Source organism: Balaenoptera acutorostrata, chromosome 16 (genome assembly GCF_949987535.1).
Source record: "Balaenoptera acutorostrata chromosome 16, mBalAcu1.1, whole genome shotgun sequence".
Classification (NCBI taxonomy): Eukaryota; Metazoa; Chordata; class Mammalia; order Artiodactyla; family Balaenopteridae; genus Balaenoptera; species Balaenoptera acutorostrata.
Window position 1 is genome coordinate 13,437,537 of NC_080079.1, and position 21,346 is coordinate 13,458,882.

The 21,346-nt window shown below is 42.8% G+C and overlaps 1 long non-coding RNA gene across 2 annotated transcripts in view; it reads right to left on the reverse strand.

The window, feature by feature from the left end:
- Positions 1 to 2,567: 2,567 nt before the first annotated feature.
- Positions 2,568 to 21,346, reverse strand: part of LOC103002270 (uncharacterized) — a 38,205-nt gene continuing 19,426 nt past the window's right edge. For both annotated transcript variants that reach the window (XR_003622518.2, XR_450229.2), the window contains exon 5: positions 2,568 to 2,776. This is a non-coding gene — a long non-coding RNA (uncharacterized LOC103002270). The remainder of the gene's footprint in view (positions 2,777 to 21,346) is intronic.

A 21,346-nucleotide genomic window follows, 5' to 3' on the forward strand; every position in this document is an offset into this window, starting at 1 on the left:
CTTTAACTTTCTCAGTACAAAAGGAGGCTTGCTGAGCGGTGAATCTAACAAGACCATCATTTATCGCTGGCAGAGTTCATTAGTCAGTCGTAACAGTTTAATTATTAGCATTTTAATGCATGAGCATTTAACCAGACAGAACAACAAGCTTTGGCGTACAGAACAAGACTTCTTAAACAGAGCTGAATTAACCCGCACAATTGTTTGTATTGTGGTGTGTTATTAAAACGAGATGATTAAAATGCAAGAAACGAATAGGTCCATATATTTAGCCAACAAACCAGCATTTGGCTTCCTGCTGTTGAGCGTATGCTGGGGTTTTTTGTTTGTTTGTTTGTTTTTTTTGCTTGAATTTAAAAATTTTTGTTTTATTTTTCCTGCTCCAAATTATGGGCTAAAATGATATAAAGAGGATCTACTTTGGTGCACTGATCGTGATGGGTGGCTTTAATAAAAGTGAGAGAGAAGACCCAAAGGAGAAAGCTTGGAAACGTCCGTGAGTGGCTTGACCTGGAGGTCCTGTGCTATGGGCTTCATGGCCCTCAATTCTAGCTGCACAGAAAAATCACCTAGAGGCTCTTTAAACTGCTCCATCCAGGCTGCACGTCCAGAGAATCTGCCATCCTGGTCGTCCAGCGTGGTTTGTTTGTTGTTTTCAAACTCCCAGGCCGTTCTAACATGCAGTCAGAATTGGACACTGAGCTCTACCTCCACAAGACTTGGTGGATCACTTAGCCACCTTGGTCAAAGAAGAATGAGGCTTTTCGATGATCACGTCAGCTCCACTCACAATAGCCAAGAAGTAGAAACCATCCAAATGTCCATCAATGGATGAATGGGTGAACTAATGTGGTGTGTACGTACAATGGAATATTATTCAGCCCTAAAAAGAAATGAGATCCTGATCTATGCTACAACGTAGATGACTCTTGAAGACATTATACTGAGTGAAAGAAGCCACACAAAGACAAATATTGCATGACTCCATTTACGTGAGGTTCCTGAAATAGTCAAAATCATAGAAGCAGAAAGTAGATTAGAGGTTCCTCGGGTCTGGGGGAGGGGAGGGGAGGGAATGGGGAGTTATTGTTTACTGGGTATAGAGTTTTTGTTTGGGATGATGAAAAATTTCTGGAGATGGATAGTGGTGATGGTTGCACAATGTTGTAAATGTTCTCAATGCCACTGAATTGTACACTTTAAAATGCTAAAAATGAGCAATTTTATATTATGTATATTTTACCAAAATGTAAAAGTGAAAAAAGAAAGAATAAGCCTTGCCATATTCACATTGTAGAATCTGTGTGTGTTATATGAGATTGTGGATAAAAGCCTTTGGTAAGCTTAAAATGATGTACACATTTAAGGTGGTAGTAATATTCTTTAATTATTTGTTTTAATCATTTTGTTTTAATAAAAGGCTACAATATAAACAGCTGAGAAGGTTAATTAATAATGTCAAACCTAAATGAGTATAATTAATGTCACTCAGCAAAGGCCTTCACTAGACTCAAAACATATTTTCTCTCGGGGGTAATTGTGGCCTGATTTTTCTAAACAGTTTCTCTTTTGACTGGGAAGCAGGAGTGATTAGAGAAAATAGGAAGAAATGGAAAGTCTTGCATTTTTCATTTGAGGCTAGATATTCATAGCGTGGTCTCACATGTGGTCCCTAGCACTCCCATCCTGGCCTCTTGGAAGAGGAGGTCTGCAATGGCCTCACCTATGACAGACACTGAAATGGACAAAATGTAACAAACAACAATCATAAGAGCCAGCATTTATTAACTCTTCCTAAATGCCATGGAAATATGGCTGGAGGTGGTTGGAAGGATGGATGGGCAAAGAAGAGGTAGGCAACTTCCTCTCACGGCCAGGCAAGAGCAAGCACAGAATCCCAAAGAATATTCTATTAGTTCTTTACTTCTGATTCAAGCAATGTAATTCAATCCAGAGAGTCTGTGGATTGGTGGGCATTTGGGCCTGACTCCTAGACCATGAAGATGTCACTGGCCCCTCAGTGAACAGAGAGAATTCCCCCAGTTCCTCTCTCTCAGGCCCTCTCTCTCCTCCATGACCATCTTTTTGGTTCTTTTTAACTCTTGCCTTCCCATCCCCACCACTCATGCATCAAGACCCTGCAGAAGGAAGCGGGGAAAAGTGGAGAATCCTCAGGATGCCTTGCCTCCGAGCTAATGGAAAGGTTAGGCTGGAAAGAATAGTTCTTGTGCCTTTTTGTATTAGAATAGCCTATGACTCCTTCTCAGCCTTGAGTTATAAGCTATGAAATGTAGCAACCCCCCTCCTATTATTTATGCGAAGACAGCCAGCCTCCCAGAAGTGCAGTGTTGGTGGCCAGGTGAGTGGGAACCCGTCCTGCCATGTTTTATTTATTTTGATTCATTTAAATGGTGTCTTGTTGACTTATTTCCTGAAGAGTATAATGCAGCTTGAAAAATTGGATACATCATAACAAGATAAAATGATTTAATTAAGAGAGAAAACGAGGTGGATATAGTGAAGTGATAGAAAATACTACAACAACATGATACCATATGGGATAAAGAAAGGGATTTGGGTGGCGGTGAGGAATTTACAAAGTGAGGGTCCACAAGAAGAGGTTCAGTCTCACCTCCTTTCCTCTCATCATTCCATAGGGAAGAGTGCCAGGGCTTGGGCAAGGCTGCTGAGCACATAGTGGGTCTGCATTCCAGGGGAGAGCTGGCTTCCGCTGGTCTGCCTCTTACCACATGAGCATGGGAATGGTCCTATAGAACTTGGGGACAAACAGATTACTGAGTTTAGGATGCCAACTACTTACAGAAATTCCTGGGAAATGCCACTACCCAGCACTTAGAGACCTGCAGCCCCTTCTGATGGAGGGATGACTCTGGCCAGTTAAGTTGATAGAACTCCTCCCACTGGAGATGGGAAATTTTAGGGGGGTGGTGCACAGTCTCAGCCAGTTCACTGCCAGACAAGCTTAGTAATTTTCAGCCAACACAGCTTGTCCCTCCACTTCAAAAGAGAATTTTTGACCAAGACAAGAATGAAGCTAAAACATGACGTGGGTGCCTTGGAGCCTTCCATGTTTGCAAACCGGGTCTCAGATTTTGATATGAATTTTCCAGCAAGGAATGCAGAGAGAGAGATATGATTGTACTTAGAAGTAAAAATAAACCTAAGTAAAGCTCAGTAATTTCTTATAAATGTATTTATTTATTTTTATTTTTGGCTGTGTTGGGTCTTTGTTGCTGCATGTGGGCTTTCTCTAGTTACGGCAAGCAGGGGCTACTCTTCGTTTCGGTGCGCGGGCTTCTCATTGTGATGGCTTCTCTTGTTGCGGAGCACAGGCTCTAGGTGCTCAGGCTTCAGTAGCTGTGGCGCACGGGCTTAGTTGCCCCACAGCATGTGGAATTTTCCCAGACCAGGGATCAAAGCTCAGTAATTTCTAATCACACACTCAAGAGCCTGTGCAGATCTGCCTTAATTTAGGAGTAGATTTTAGAGCGTACTCTCCAGTGCAGTAGCCACTGCTACTGTGGCTATCTAAATTAATTTAAATTAAATTAAATTTAAAATGCAGTTCTCAGTCATACTAACCACATTTCAAGTGCTCAAAGCCACTCCTGGCCAGTGGCTACTGCATTGGACAACACAGATGTAGAAAATTTCCATCGGAATGTTCCATCTGACAGCATCGTTTAGGGTGTCTTAGGGTGAATTGCACACCCGTGAGATACTTTGCTCTAGGTATTATGTCCTTTAGCATAAGTTTGAAGATGAGTGTCAGTGAGCTTGACCTGTTCTTCCCTGTCAGGTACCTGCCATTCCGGGTTTCCAGTGGGTCCACAGACATGTGTTTTAACCATCAGATGAGCAGGGAAAAGATCCACTAACGTCCTCCTGTGAAAACTGGGGGACCTGACTATAGCTCCTGCCTGAAAGGAGGGTTGTCCCACTTCTGTTTGGAGGTGATCCGGGAGAGCCTACAGCAGGCTCAGATTCTCTTTGGACTGTGAGTTTGGTTTTGGGTTGACACTCAGCCTGATCAGCAGTAGAGCTTCTCACAAGCCCACCATCTGGCCTGGCTACTCATTTTGGCTGAGAGGTCTCCTAAAGCACGCGGAACCAAGTCCCACCCGGGTCTTCATTGTATATCAGTAACACCCCGTCTCCCATCTATGTTTGGGCAACAGAACTTCCTGGAAAGCTCTCCAAGGCCAACCAGCCACACAATGAACCCAATAGACAAAGTTAGGATGTCGGCATCACGTAGAGTGATTTTTAACTCTCCCTTTCCCATTTGCTGACTTTCTCAGCAATGTTTGCCTAGGGAATGACAGCAGGAGGGTTTGCTCTTTCTATGAATCCTAACGACACTGACTGTCTCTTCTTCAATACTGACTGAGTTTCAGGGCCACCGAATATTCTCCAGGATGCCATTGGCCCATTAATTATTGAAGTTCAAGTTCATGAAGTTGGAGAGTGAGTTTCCTATCTATGACTGGAGTTAACGTTTTTCATGATCCATATCTGCAAAGATCAAAACCCACATTGCCAGCCTCCCCAAATTCCATCAGCTCTCAACGGGCTGCATTCATGGAAAAGAAGCTGGTGTTAACGTTCCCTCTGTTGCCAGATCTGGAATGTGTCCTCATTCTCCTTCTTGAACACATTTGAGCCCTGCAGCCCAGAAATGCTGGTCATTCCCATGGACACAGGAAGGTCTGGCTCAGGAGACTGGAAAAGCTTCTCTGTCCCAAAAGGGGCTTAAAGAAACAGAAGCAGTGATAATGTCTCAATGTCAAGTGAATTTTTTTATATTTGAATTCTAGACATAATTTAGTACCATCTGTCTAGAAAACAGTGGGGGAGAAACATCTACAATCCCATGGCCCTCATAGACTATTTTTGTGTACGGTCTTTCACATAATATATGAAAATAAGAGATTCAGTGTGAAAATATTCCTGCATTACAGGAAGTGTCCAGGTCTCAAGTGCACTGGCTTCCCAAAGTTTGTCTGGACCACACAACCTACTTTCCAAAAGAAATATATTGTACATGGTTCTGAAGCTTCCAGGCCAGCCCACGGCATTGTACTTAACCCATAAGGTGGCCCAGCTGTGCAACTAAATCATGGAATTTCCTCCCAAGTGTTCACTGCATTTTGCATATTAGTGCACACCGAAATCTCCTCCCTTAAGCAGATCACCTAAGAGAGGATTCGGTACCCTCACAGCAGATGGGTCAATGCTGGAGGAAGACATCTGTCAAGGTGTCAGGGTCCCAGGTCCTCCATAGCTTTGGAGAGGAGCTGGAGTCCTGGCCACTGTTATATAACATACTACTGACCACCACAGAGGTCTTTCATGACTGTTGATGGGAAGGGATTTCAAATTGGGCTTGTGATCCCAGGCGGCTAATATTTTCAGGTTCAAGACAACATCCTATCCCATGAATTGCCTGCCTTGGCATGTATACATGTGACACATTCATATACATTAAAAGTAGAAAGGACAAAAAACATAGCACAGCTCGAGAAACCACACCAGCTATTCAGCAACTCTGTACTGAAGGAGGCCTTCACTTCACCCTCTCCTTAACTGCCATTTATTTTGAACATCACTCTCTTAGGGAGTCTTTCCAGAAGACTCTATGTATCGCTCACCAAGACTAGATTACATTCCTCTCTTGTCACATCCTGCCCTTTACCTGTACACCATGCATCATACGTGTAATCACTTGTTCAATGTCAGCCTTCCCTGTTAGAATATAAGAACCATGAGAACAGGGACGGTTTCTAGAGAGTTCACTGCTATATCTTCAGGACCTAGGGGAAGGACCGGCGAATATACAGTAAAGATATATGGAATAACAGAACCCATCTTAGCTCCCTTTTTTGAGCGTCTCTACAAAAAGGTTCTGATGGGCAAAAAGAGAGGACCACTCTGAGGGATCAGAGAAAATACTTTCCTAAGAAATAGGTACTGCAAGAAGCACTTTTTAGGAATTATCTAATTTGTGTTCTCAACACCATATCAAGAGCAAGTGATAAGCTAAAAAGAACATCAGAGATCAGGAAATTCTATTAAATGATGGGAAGCACAATTTCTGAATTGAAAGCAACAAGTAGCAGTTTTTGAATACTTTTAAAATCGTAAGTCAATGAAATACAAAATAAGGCCAAGAAATTTTCCCAGAATAAGGAGATGAACTGTTTTGTTTTTTTGTTTTTTTTGGCTGCTCTGGGTCTTCGTTGCTGCGCATGGGCTTTCGCTAGTTGCGGCGAGTGGGGGGGCTACTATTTGGTGTAGTGCAGTGGCTTCTCTTGTTGCGGAGCATGGGCTCTAGGCACACGGGCTTCAGTAGTTGTGGATTGCAGGCTCTAGAGAGCAGGCTCAGTAGTCGTGTGGCGCAAGGGCTTAGTTTAGTTGCTCTGCAGCATGTGGGATCTTCCCGGACCAGGGATCGAACCCGGGTCCCCTGCATTGGCAGGCAGATTCTTAACCACTGCGCCACCAGGGAAGTCCTAAAGAGATGAACATTTTAAAAGGAAAGAATTAAAAAAAAAAATTCAATAGATTCAATTGTCATGTATCAGGAATGTCAATGTAGATAGTGAAAAAGATGGAGAAGGAAGATACAGTAATCTAATAAGTAATAGAAGAAAACTTTATAAAACTAAAAAAAAGAAGAAGAAATAAGTCTTTAGATAAAAAGGGCTCCCTGAAGATCAGGCAATATTAATTAAAATAGCCAATATATAGAAATATTCTGATAATTAGGTTTTAGTCTTAGGTTAGGGAAAATTCTATAATCTCACCCAAGAAAGGAAAGCCTGTCTGGTCTCAAAATTCTCCTCAGCAACACAAAGCAAAAAGATTATACAGCATTGGTCATTGAGGTGTTTTTTTTAACTCCTTGAGGAAAAAGTAAGAAATATACAAAATTTAAAGTATCCAAATCATAAGTACACAGCTCAATGAATTTTCAAAAAGAAAACACCCTTATAGTAAGTACCTAGTTAAGACCAGAACATGCCCACCAGCTCAGAACCTCATCACGCCCCAACGGCCACTGCATATCCCCAAAGTGTTACCACTTTCCTGACTCCTAACACCATAGGTTAGTTTAGCCCATTTTAGAATTTTACATGTATAGGTGGAATCATTCAGTGTGGAGTCTTTTGTGTCTGGCTTCTTTTGTTGAACCTTATGTTTTTGCTTGTAGTTGTGGTTTATTCACTCTCATTGCCAAATAATATGCCATTGTATGAATATCTTGCAATTCAGCCATTCTACTGCTGGTGGACATTTCATTAATGAAGGTTGTCTTTTGGTGAACATATGTGTGCATTTCAGCTGAATATGTAAATGGAATTGTTGCATCATAGGTAGACATATGTTTAAATTAAATGGCTGCGGTCAAACCATTTTGTAAAGTGACTGTACCAATTTACGTTCCTGTCAGCAGTAGCTGAGGGTTCCAGTTCTGCCACATCCTTCCAACACATAGTATGCCTGCCTTTAATTTTAGTCATTCTGGCGAGTTTGTAGTGGTATCACACTGTGGTTTTAATTTGTATTTCCCTGAGGACTAATAAAGTTTAGAACCTTTTTGTATGTTTACTGGCCATTTGAATATCCTTTTTTTGAAATGTCTGTTCAAGTCTTTTACACATAATACTCCTTTGTCTTAATTACTCTCATTTTCTAATGTCCTGATATCTGGTAGTATAAGTCCACTTTTGCATTTCTTCTTCCAGATTGCCTTGACTTTTCTTGGTCTTTGAATTTCCATATAAATTTTAGAATCAGCTTGTTGAATCCACAGGGGAAAAAAGAAAGCTTTCTAGAATTTGTTTGGGATGGCATTTGATCTATAGATGAATTTGGGAGAATCAACATCTTAATGACATAGAGTCTTCCAATCCATGAACATCGTGTATCTGTGTCCATTTACTCAGATCTTTTAAAATTTATTTCAATAACGTGTTGTAGTTTTCAGAGTAGAGGTCTTGCACACCTTTTTAAAGATTCACTCCTGGGTATATGATGTTTTTTTAATGTGACAATACCACAAGATTAGACAAATAGATCAGTGGAGGTTCTATTCTACTCTGGAGTGTCGAAAATATTTTATACCTTAATCTGGGTGTTTATACAGATTTGTACAATTGTCAAAACTAATCTATCTGTACTCTTAATTAATGTACTTTATTCATTTTCTGTATGTTTGCTTTACTACAACAAACCAGTATGAAAAAGGAAAATATGTAAAAGACATGGAAGATAAGGCAAAATAGAAAATATATACTACTAATATAAGATGTAAATTACAATGAGGTACAAAAAGTTTTGACAAATTAACAAAGCTTTCCTCTTTTTGTTATTACTAGTATAATAAACATAAGGGTACCAGGAAGCAGGTACTTTTTTTTGAATTTTAGAATTTTATTTATTTTTTTATACAGCAGGTTCTTATTAGTTATCTATTTTATGCACATCAGTGTATACATGTCAATCCCAATCTCGCAATTCATCACACCACACCACCCCCCACCCCCGCCGCCACTTTCCCCCCTTGGTGTCCATACGTTTGTTCTCTACATCTGTGCCTCTATTTCTGCCCGGAAGCAGAAATACTTTCATGTATTACTAGTGGAAGGATAAATTGGTATAGCCTTGCTGGAGGGCACATTGGCAAAAGACCTAAAAATGTGCATGCAAGTCCACTAGAAATTCCACTTCCAGAAATTTATTTTAAAAAACTTATCATGGATATAACATATATTTAGCTATGGGGATGTTCACCAAAAGATTGTCTATTATAATAAAATACTGAAATCTAACTAATAATAGGGAATTAATAAACTATGATATATAATAATGAAATAATATCAACTATTAAAAATTATGACACACAAGAAAAGTTAATGATGTAGAAAGGATTCTCAATGAAATAGTCATCCAAAGAAAGTAGTTTGTATTAGTGATTATTCAAGAAGTCCCTAATTTAAGTTTTAAAATTTAAATTTATATATCTCATCACAAGAAAAACAAATTTGTAACCATGTGAGGTGACTGATGTTAACTAAACTTATTGTGGTAATCATTTCACAATATATAATATATCAAACCATTATGTTGTACAACTTAAATTCATAAAATGTTATATCCCAATTAGATCTCAATAAAACTGGAAGAAAATTATATATATTGATATATTGTATAAAGTGTTATATATATATATAATTTTTTTTAAATGACTGGAAGGATATACAACTAAATGTCAACAGTGACTATTTCTGTGAATTGAGATCATTGGTGATATTTTCATTTCTTCTTCTTGTGCCTTCACTTTTTGTAAAAATTTAATGCACATGCATTACTCTTGTACTAATAAAAATAGTATTCTAAGAAATTAGAATAGTATGTAAAATCATATTCTAATATATTTGAAAATCTCAATGAATAAGCCTCTTTTCTTGCCAAGAAATATAAATTGACCAAAGAAAAATTATATATAGACATAGAAAAACACACCAATCTTTTATTGGGATTGTGGGTGACTTCTTTTCCTTCTTAAAATCCATCTTTAGTTTTCAAGCTTTCTCCAGTAAAAAATGCCATTGAAACTAAGAACAAGGACACAGCTGTAATTTCCTGTGCTGTTGGGATATGAGCTTTGTGTGATACTATAGACATCTTGCAATGCTCTGGACACAAATGTAAACTTCCCATTGAAACAGGCATTATTCGTCAATTTTTACGGGTGAGGAAACTCAACCCAGACAGGATGGTCACTTACTTAAAGAGGCCCATGTAATATAAAAGAGAGGAGGGATTCGAACCCAGGTCAGCCCACTTTTAAAGCCCATGCCTTTTTCACCATGTGAGTACTTTTTAATTATCATATCACAACCAAGACCACCAGATTTTTGTAAACTCTTAAGCCATGGTGCAGAGGCCTCTTTCAAGATAAACACAATCTGTTTGGAATGCACCAGCTTTATTGAAAAATATTACTGAAATCAAAGCATTTTGTACTACTTTATTCATTATTTTTATGGTACTCCAGGATTTTTGTGGGATTTGTTTTTCATTTCACTTCTGTAAGCCTGCCAATGCTTTAAAGCAGTATTTCAATTGAAGAAAAAAAAAAAGTTTTTGTTTTGTTTTGTTTTGTTTTTTAAGCAAAAACTCAACAATGTTTTCCATCCTTTTTTCATACAGTTTTGGGAAATTCTCCCCTCTTGCTCCCCTACCCCATGTCCCTCTGCCCCAATTCCCATAAGTGCAAATTTAATACTCAAGCTACTGTTTAAATGCCCCCAAATGTTCAAAAGAAATTAAATTTGCGGTTGCAAAGTTTTGAAATGTTAATTATATCACTGGCAGTTCCACCTGAGAAGTCACAAATCACTCTGATGCAAAGGCCGCAGAAGCACATGCTCTATAGTCCCTGAGCAGTCAGGGACTCCGTGGCCTTAAAAGATGATGAAGGTCTTCAGGGAGATGTGTCCAGGACCTGCGAAGCCACGCGGGTCTCTGTAATGAGAACAGACTGCTGAACTCATTTAATTCCTTTCATAACACACACTGGTGTTTTCAATAGGCGCCAGATACTCCTGGCCCTTGAGAAGCTTACAATCCAGGTTTGCTTCAAAGCAGGTAGATTTTAGAAAGTGAATTCCATTCTGCTCTGTCAAGCAATCCTGTAATTCTGTGGTTTCAGACTGTGCTCCCCAGAGCTCTAGGGATGCTTCACAGGTGCTCTGGGGGCTGCGAGGGGGGGGGGAAGGATTCTTCACCCACAGCCCCACCCCTCACTTCCACCGCAAAAGCTCTCTGTGATCTGTTTCATGTACTTGGATTCCCCCTCAGTTTTATTTTGGACGAAAGACAATGTGGCTTTAAAAACAATTCGAAAAGAATCCCTGCTTCACTGCATTGAGACACAGCGGAACGGGAAGAGAGGGCTTCACTACTCATTAGAACATTGAAAGAGTGAAAGCATTTTCACTCTACATGTGCCCGGGACACTCTCCTCAGTCTAAGCTCTTCTTTTAATAGCTGAGGAGGCTTCATACCAGAGCCAGGAGGAGAGACACTCTCGGGTAACAGAGATGTCTCAACAAATGCCGTGGCAAAAGTTAGGAAGGGAAAGGGTAACTTGCCCATCCCAGAAAACTCAGCCACAGGGTTCATGTAGAAATGTCCTTGTATAACCTCACAGTGGAAAAGAGTTGTGCTCTTCTTCTGATGGAATATACCAATAAGTCTAAAGATACTACTTTCCCATCTAGACTGACTCCTTCGGTCAGTTTACATGTTCATGGGTGAACTCACCCAGTGGACACTTCCACTGACATTGTAAATGAAATCATGCATTTTGTAAATGGAGAAATTGAAAGCTCTTGTTTTCTCTTTTCTCATTTCTCAGGGTTACGTCTGTTATCCCAAAGTTTGCATTCTCTGTAACTTGTATCTGCAAGTAAGAAGTACAAACTCAGAGAGAGAAGAGCAGAGGGGAAAAAGAATAAAAATATTTGTTTTAGAGGGGACACTGATTACTCCATATGCCATCTCATGATATTATCTAACACTATTGATTTCTGCTCTGTGTCACTCACCTCCTGTACTCAGTGAAATCCACACTGTATCTCAATGCGTCCTTATCACACCACAACACTTTAAAGTGGCTCCTGGTATCACAGATACAGAAAAACGGAGGACTGACGAGGCTCAGAAGTTTGTCCCGGTTACAAGGATCTTTGGTCAAATACCCCAACCGTCTGCTGTGAGCCAGGCACCGATCAGGGCACTCCGGGTCCCAACACATAGATATCAAGCCCCTGCCTTCGATGACCTCAGTCTTATGGACCAAGAGAGCCAGCAATCAACATATAAAAAAGAACAGCAAGTAGGGCTTCCCTGGTGGTGCAGTGGTTAGGAGTCCGCCTGCCATTGCAGGGGACACGGGTTCGATCCCTGGTCCGGGAAGATCCCACATTCCACGGAGCAGCTAAGCCCGTGTGCCACAGCTACTGAGCCTGCGCTCTAGAGCCTGCAAGCCACAACTACTGAGCCCACGTGCCGCAACTACTGAAGTCCCGCGCCTAGAGCCTGTGCTCCGCAACAAGAGAAGCCACCGCAGTGAGAAGCCCCTGCTCGCCACAACTGGAGAGGGCCCGCGCGCAGCAACGAAGACCCAACACAGCTAAAAATAAAAAATAAATAAAATAAATAAATAAATAAATAAAGAGATACACTGAGTGTTTAAAAAAAAAGAACAGCAAGCAAACACAAACAAACAAGAAAATTGCAGACTCTGTCTCAAGCTGGGAAGGAAACAAACCAGAGGAAGCAATGGAAAGTAAGAGGGAGTGGGAGGAGCAGACAGGGTACTTTCCGTGGGTGATCAGGGAAGACCTCTCTGAGGAGGTGACTTTTAAGCTGAACCTGGAAGATGAGAAGCAGCCGGTGAGCTGAGGGCCACGTGGGACCAGCAGAGCCTGGACCTGCACCAGGAGGTTCAGGAGACCTCAGGCTGCCTCCCGTCTAGTTGCTCTGACAACCCTGCAAGTTTGGCTTCGTCTTCCATCACACAGACATGCACACTGGGGCTCAGAGAGGTTGAGTAACTTGATCAAGGCCACACAGCTAACAGCAGTGGAGCAAGATTTTAATCCAGGACCATCTAGCCCAAACCTCTGCTCTTAGCAGCGACCTCATTTGATTTGACTCGATTGATTTATCAGCCACCAGCACTGGTAACTCAGTTTACACTGGGTCAGTTAGTGAACGAGTTAGTTGTGTATCTATACATTTTTATTCATACGCAGCCTCATTCCAAAGAGAGTTTAAAACCCTAGATTCTCTGTACTTGCTGGAGTTTCCTTCAAATAGAGTCCTCTGCTCTGACTGGATTGGTGGTACAGAAATTCATGAGGATTCTTCCCAGGGTGCAAGTTCAGACTTCTTAAGAAATTCTCACAGACAAGGGTGCCCAACAAGATGCTTAGGAACCATGCCACCCTCTGTTAGGAGCTGCAGGTCTCCCTACAGCCGGAGCTTCACAATATGTGTTCCCCCAGGACGCTGTCATTCAATCTGCAAAAGGTCCTACACATATCTGGAAACTCAAGCCTCCCTTTTCCAGGCCAAAAACCAAACAAACAAAAATCCTCTCGCCTCCTCTGGTGATGCAGCAAATGCCCCTGGAGAGTCAAGTGGGGCATGTGTGCTCTTCTCCTCCTCCCATCTCCGTTGCCATCATTTTGAACATAGATGTCATCGTGGAAGCGTCCTGTCCCCCTCCCAGCCCTGACTTGAGCTGCACAGGGTGAAAGCAGTCCAGGGTCGCAGGAAAATGCTTTCAAACCTTGCTCATTTCAAAACCTGCTGGTTGATGAAATCCATTGCAATGGCTTCGATGAAGTGCAGGGAAATCGGTCACTCCCTGAATTGCCAAGTCCACGAAAAATAGGTATGTTAAGTTACATCATCGCCACACAGGACCTGACTTACTCAACGAGGTGTGCAGTTTGGGGGCTCTTATAGGTAATTTGCCAGCTGAAAAAAAGAGGCTGCCGTTCAGGGAGCACTTATTAGCCAAGAATAACCGCCATCACATGTTCAGCCTTTCAGGCGAGGGGAGCTCTTCTCCGCCCCTTACCATATCATCTCAGTAATTCTCACAAGATCTCTGCTGAGGGGAGAGGTGGGTATTATCACCGTCACTATTTTACAGAAAGGAAACCAAGGCACAGAGTGCCTGTACCACTTATCTGAAGTCCCCAGCTAGAAAGGAGTAGGGACTGGATTCAAGCTTCCAACTGCTCACTGAGCTGGGTCTCGTCCAGTGAGATGGCCGTGCAAAGTCATAGGAGGAGGGTTACAGCCCATTCCTCGCGCAAAAATCAGAACCTCATATCCAGCGGTCACTATGGACCAGGAAAGATGGAAATGGTGGAGATGACATAGCAGGTGGTTTTCAGATTCCAGTTTCACTTCTATGCATGCAAAAACCATGCACTGCAAAAAAAAAGTTGGGGGCTGGACATGGGTAGCAGAGATTAGAGATGATGTTACAAATCTGCAATTATGGGGCTTGGACTAGCAGCTGCCCCACCTCTAATTGCCACGTCATTTGCAGGGTGACAGGACTCAGTTCCCCAGACCTTCAGGGGACGTCGAGCCACATCCAGCAGGCGACCTTCCAGGAGGCAGCGCTGCGTCCATGGGCACTGCCAGAGCCTCTACCCCCGGGCTCCTGAACACCCAGCTCCCAAAGGAAATGCCTCCCCCAGGCAGCCTTTGTTATTTTGGCTGGCGAGGCGTAAATTCAGTGAGGAGCTCTGGAGCAAAGATGAAGTTTACTTTCCCCCAGAAAGGCAGTTTCAAGAAGTCGCATTTTCAAGGTAGAAATTGGTTATCCCTGTAGTGACACAGCATTTTGTCGCCTGTTAGCTCTGAGGGAGATTGAGGGGAGAGACACACAGGCTAGCTCCCCATCCTCCACCCCGGCCCCAGGCAGTCAGGAGGATGGAGACCCTGGGCTCTGTCTCTGCCCTGCTCACTGCCGTCAGCAGTGGGGGAAACAGACCATACATTCCCTGGGGGACACACAGCTGGACACGTATGGACGGCAGCTTAGAGCCCACGTGAAAAACCATAGGCTCCTGGGTGCGTGTGTTCCAAAGGGAACTTGGGGATAGTCCAGCTCAGCGCTGCCCAAAAGAAATGGAATGTGGGCCATACATGCCATTTTACATTTCCTAATAGCCATAGTAAAAAATTAACTAAATTCATAAAAAGGAACAGGTGAAATTAATTTTACTACGAGATTTAACCTAATATATCAAAAATATTATCACCACAGCCTGCAGTCAATATGAAAATTAGAGATATTTTACATCCTTTTTTTATATAAATTTATTTATATATTTGTTTATTTTGGGCTGCATTGGGTCTTCGTTGCAGTGCGCGGGCTTCTCACTGCGGTGGCTTCTCTTGTTGCGGAGCATAGACTCTAGGCGCACGGGCTTCAGTAGTTGTGGCACGTAGGCTCAGTAGTTGTGTCTCGCGGGCTCTAGAGCACAGGCTCAGTAGTTGTGGCACATGGGCTTAGTTGCTCTGCGGCATGTGGGATCTTCCCAGACCAGGGATTGAACCCGTGTCCCCTGCATTGGCAGGCGGATTCTTAACCACTGCGCCACCAGGGAAGCCCACATCCTTTTTTTGTATACTAAGTTTATGTGTGTTTTACACTCATAGTTAATCTGCATTTGGATTCAGCCACATTTCAAATGCTCAATAGCCACATGTGTCCAGTGGCCACTACATAGGACAACATGGAGCACATTGCTCCGTCTGGGTTGTCACATACCTTCTCCAGCATCCCCCTGCCCCCAAGGAACCAACTAGCTCCCTGCCACCCAAGGGTGGTCATAGGGCAGCATCAGTATCACCTGGAGCTCACCAGAAATACGGAACCTCAGGCCCCATCCAGAACCTATGTAAATCAGAAGTCAACTGTTAACGCTCTCTCCAGGTAATTCTTTTGCACGAGACACTCTGAGAAGCCAGTTGCCTCCTCTTAAATACTTCCAGTGGCAGAGGACTCACTAGCCCATCCCCAAGGAAGTGCATGCCATCTTTAACTGGTTCTAATTATTAGAAAAACATTTATCCTTCCTTTATTGAGTACTCTCTATGAGCTGGGCACTGTGCTAAGTGTATCACGTGAATTATCTCATTTAAGCCCAGCACTGCCCTGTGAGATGGGGGCTAATTATGGCTCTTTTTATAGATGAAAAAACAGAGGTCCCACAAACGCAAATAACTCACCCCAGATCTCAAGGCTAGCCGGTCTGTCTCAGGACCTGTTTTCTTAGCCACTCACTACACCAGGGCTTCCCTGTACCCCCTGCCTGCTGGCACAACCTACAACCTACCCACAGGCAATTCGGAGCCCAGGAGATATTGCCGTCTTCATAGTAAAGGAAGGTGTTGTTTGTACTCAAGAGAGACAGTCTTCAGTACCATGGCTTTACATTTTTGTGAGTTTCATTTATTACCGATTTCATTTCTTTTCATTCAATATTTCATTTACTGTGTGAATAAACTCTGCTGGTATCTACCTAATCAGCATTTCCTTTCCCCATCAAAGTTTAGAACAAGTATAGAAATGGGCAACTAAGCAAATAGGCAGAAGTTAATAAAAGTCATATGATGTCTTTAGATAGCTCAGGGGTTCCTGGTTTCCAATTAAATAAGGTACACGGTTACAGCAATTATGTAAAGTACACATATTATGTGAGGGACCCCAATTATACAAGGTTCACAGATGGGTGCCGCACTGAGGAAGCTATTGAACTTGCCACAAAATGTCACGAGGAAGCAAGCATGATGGGAGCATGGTCAGATGGGGGAAGGAGTGGAGAGCAGCGAGCAAACTGTGAAGGAGTTTTACTCCTTAACTGTTGTGGGTTAGTAAACCCCACAGACCAGAAGAACAATGCTTTCCATCTGTCTTTCCACTAACGGCCCGGAATTGCTGACTGCACAGTAGAGGGTTGAACATTGATACGGAACTTATGCTGTTGTTTTGGAAATAAACGATACTCTCAATTCAAAAGTAAAGTCATTTGTCTTGAATAGTAATGGAAATCATTGGAAGAAAACACTGCAATTTTGGGGTAAGGAATTTTACACTTTTTAAGTGACTACCATATTCTTCAACATTCCGGAAAATCAAGAATAATTGTGTGTTTGAGAAAGAGTCGGGCATCGAAGCAGTAGGGGTGGGAATGAATAATAGGAGGAAGGAGGAATTAAAATCAAAGGAAATCAAGTGGCACTAACCGGAGACCCTATACATCAAATCTGCATAAATGAAATACCTTTCTGCCTCTCTGTTTCCACATCACATGAAATGCCTGACTGATTTCCTCCAAATTTAGAAAGTATATTTGGGTGGTCAACCAAGATAGCTGCTGTATGACACACACAGCATTCACTTGGGTGGTTCCAATGGATCTGGGAGAAAGAGACAGTCGTCCTCCTGAGCAGCTGATAGTAACCAGATCTTTTTCACTATCAGTTGATTAAGAAATGTCAAACATATCAAGATGCCACAAACAGAGAAAACAAACGGTAGTTTCAAACACGAGTCCTGATTTAAAGTCCTAACAGCAGACCATCTGAACTGCAGCCCATAATTTATGATCTAGATCCTCTGACATGGGCATTTCTACTTGGCTTCAGGCACTGGTTGATTTAAAGATGGTTCATGATTATCCAGCACAGTCTGGGGACTACAGCAACGTGTGAAATACACCCCAACATGGCCGCCGGTGCCTTTGGAAGCAGCCCACGCTCCACGGTCACTGGCCTTCCTTTCCTTCATCAAACAATCTGCGTCCACGTAAGGTGTCCTTCTGCAGGACAGGGTCTCCAGAATAAGTGAGATTCCAGTCAACAGGAAGCCGTGCTTGGTTAATGTGCAACAGATTCTCTGGGACAGATTCAAACTTTGTCACCATCACACCCTCAGGGCCGAGGACAACGCTTAGCTCCCAGTGGGCATCCAGTACAAATCTGTCAACTGACCTCAGTCCCGTGTGCTGAAGCTCTTCATTTATAGCATAGTGATCACAGCAGCTAACATTTATTAGAGGTTTATTTTGTCCCAAACATCACGCTAAACACTACTACCATCACCCCATGGAACACCCCACCCACATGATGAGACTGTGACCATTTCTACCTTAGACACAAGGAGACCAAGATGCCAGAAAATTCAGTAACATGTCCAATATCTCCTGACAGTAGGTGGCAAGACCAGGATTTGAACCCAGATCAGCTGACTTCCTTGTTTGGAATCACGTCACTCTAATGCTTCATTTTAATTTTCATCATGGGTATCTACAAGTCCACAGTAACCCAAAATGCTCCTTCTCAGGGAGAAGGAAAAGGAAGGACCTTCTGCAGCAGGGACCGCCACCTTTGACACGCCTCTTGGACAGCTTCACTGGAGGGCCCAGGCATTCACTCATTTTGAATTTGAAAGTCCTTTGGGGACGCCGGGGATAGAAGGATGAATAGGTTGTTGTTCCTGCTCTCCAGGAGACACAGGCTGCTCGCGGAGGCGGGGAGGGAAGAAGAGACTGACGATGTCGATGCAACGTGGCACTGAAGCAGACTTCAGCTCAACACCACCAAGCTGGCACTGAGCAGGGTGGCGACACTGCAGACCCCGCCACCCAGCAGCTTACAATCTGTCTGTCCCTAAACAGCCTAGACGCTGGGCAGTCCACACTTGAGCCCAAGTGCAGGGTCAAGACCAAATGTGTTGGAGGCGTGCGGAGGGGGTGAGATCATTGCGAGTTGAGGTCATTGCCACTCTCCAGGAGATGAAAGCAAAAACAGCCTTGACAGATGCCCTGAGTGTCCCTGTCACTTCTAAATGTTTTCCTGGAGAGGTTATTTAGGAGAGCTGGGATGGTAATGCCTGCCATGGCCACATCTGTAGAGCAGCCGCAGGCTAAGGACTCCCCATGGCTGCCTTTAAGCTTCCATGGTCCCACGTTGGTGAGACAACCTCAGGAGAAGACCATCTAAGTCAAGGGTGCACAAGGCTGGACCCAGGTTAGTGGCCCTGGGGGTTGCTGAGAGTCAGCAAGTTTGAATAAGTTGCTTGAACTTGGCTCTGACTTTGAATAACACATATGAGCTGCTTTAACACTCCAAAGGGTAACTTGTAGTGGAAGTAGCCTGGAGCTCTTTCTCCAGGAGGGCCACAAGGGCATACCCTCTTCTCAGAGTCCTGACCAAGGCTCTGGGGAGTTCTCCCAGCCTTCACTGAACCAATTTTCCAAAGTGCTCTGTAATTAATGCCTCCCAGAAGAGATTCTCTTCTTGTCACTGAGAAAAGAGAAATAAAAGCATTCCTGCAACTCTTTTATACCTTGGGCAGAGCAGAATCATTTTTAGCCATCTCCAATAAAGTACCATGATGTGAGTAATAACAGAGGCCAGTATTTTACAGGACGGCCCATCAAAGGCCCTTCAAGCACGCTCACCACTTTTAAAATGCAGAGGTAGAGTCAGCATAGAGTTTGCAGGAGACATTATTGCTATTAATAGAAGAGTTTGGGTTTCTCTATGGAATTTCTGCAAGAGAATAGCTGGTTTAGTCTTTGTGGCACCTAATATGGAGCCCCTTAAGTATAAACTGCTGCTACACAATTCATGGATTTATTCATTCACTCACCAAATATTTATTGAGCACCTACTAAGTGCAAGACACTCAGAGAGATGCTGGAGAAAACTGATAAAGTCTCTGCTCTCATGGAGGTGGCATTCTTGTGGAGTAAACAGACACAAATAAAATGATAAGATACATTTTCAAAATATAACTTGGGGTAGATGCTGAGCAAAGAATAGGAACAAGAAGTGACTAATATTAAGGGAAAGGTATATTATGGGCTCAGGCTCCAGAAGGACCTCACTACAGAGGGAACCTTCATACTGCATCCAGAAAGGAGGTAGCCTTGCAAAGGGCAGAAGGTCTTACATGTTTGTGCAAATGTCCTGGGGCAGGATGGAGCACAGCTGAATTGGAGAAGCCGAGAGAGAAGCCATGGGATGCAGTGTAATGAATGAGGGGGGAGGGACTGGAGGAGTGGGCGGGGCCAAGCCAGGTGCTCCGCTCTCTGAAGGTGGCCTGTCTTCTCCAATCTTCTACCGGTTTCACATAGCAACTCAACACAACAGACCAGTCCTGGCTCCTCTCCCTCTCCCCTACTTAGTGCTCCAGGAGCACTATCCTGAGGCGTAAAAGGAAAAACCAACACACTCTGGCCACCCTCTGCTTTGTTCCAACAGTTTCCACAGTGAGGACGAAGCAGGCTCCGTAAAAAGCGTGTGGGTGACAGTCCTGCAGCACACGTTCTCCCACACCATCGAGCCAGCCCGGCGTGGCTGAGCTCAGGACGCTGCCTCAGTCGTTGATAATAATTGTTGCATTCATTGGTGCTGTCCAGACCAGACAGAACGTAAAAGATCCCACTGTGTCCAATAATTAATGTTTTTCCCCCACTGCAACGCCATTAATAAGGGGCTCTTCCAAGAAATGAGTAATTGGCTGGCGGGGCATCATTAGGGCATTTATAGATAAGCTTTGGTCTGGAGACATAGAGGAAAGCTGATTATGTTTATTTAGACTCTATTATCTATTGCTAATGTGTTATCCTGTGTTCCAATCGTCCCCATTCTCTGGGTCCTAATGATACAGGGCACACTCACAATGTGATTTCAATGACCTGCAACACGGCTTTCTCTCCACTGCAGGGGAGAGGCGGGGACTGAAGGGAGGTTCTGCTGGCTCCCGCACATCCGCCGTGAACCTTCCCTTTCCGCTGAGAAATTTAGAGCCAGGCTCTCGGAAGTACCAGAAAGAGAGTTTCTCCTAATTAAACCTCAGAGGACTGGAAGTTTCTTGGGTTTGTGATTATCTGAAGGGTTTTTGAAAATGTAAATCTGGTTGGGGAAACACTGCTTTGAAATATAGAGGGAGGAAGAGGCAGCTTGGGTTTGAGATGCTCTCTCGGTGGTAACAAGCAATGAAGCCTCAGAGACTGAGAAAATCTGGCAGAAACACACATCTTACTAGACAAGCAGACGTGCTTACAAGTGTTCTCTGGACCCTGGGAAGTGGACGCTGGGGCATGTGGGGCTGATTTTTCTCCCAGAAACCTTTGATCCATTTGTTCTTTGCTAGAATTTTCAGAAGAGATTTCTTAGGTTTCGTAAAAAAGTATAGATACGTACAACAGTGTGAATGGACTTAATGCCACTAGGTTATACAGTTAAAAATTATTTAAACAATAAATTGTATGTTATATATACTTTACCACAATAAAAACAATTACCAGGAGAATAAATAGAATAATACATTTTATAAGCAGAATTTAAAAGCATAAGGAAGAATTAAGGTTCTAACTTTGCAAATGTAATATATCTAATATTAATTTTAGAAACCAAATAGACTTCTAAATGGTCTCTTCTGAGTATGAAACTACCCTTGAGTTAATTTTTAAAAACGTTAAAATTACCTATAGTAATTCAAGACAATTAATTTGTCAATTGAATGAGCTGGATTCGGGACTGCAGAGTGAACTCAATCTTATATATTTTTACAATTTGCTATTTTCACTGGTTCTGTGAACAGTTCTTTATCCACTCCTGACTGTAATCTCACATAGGTTCCATAGCTTTCTCTGTGACTCTTATAAACAAAGTACCCAGGCCTATTAAATTTTTTTTTTAATGT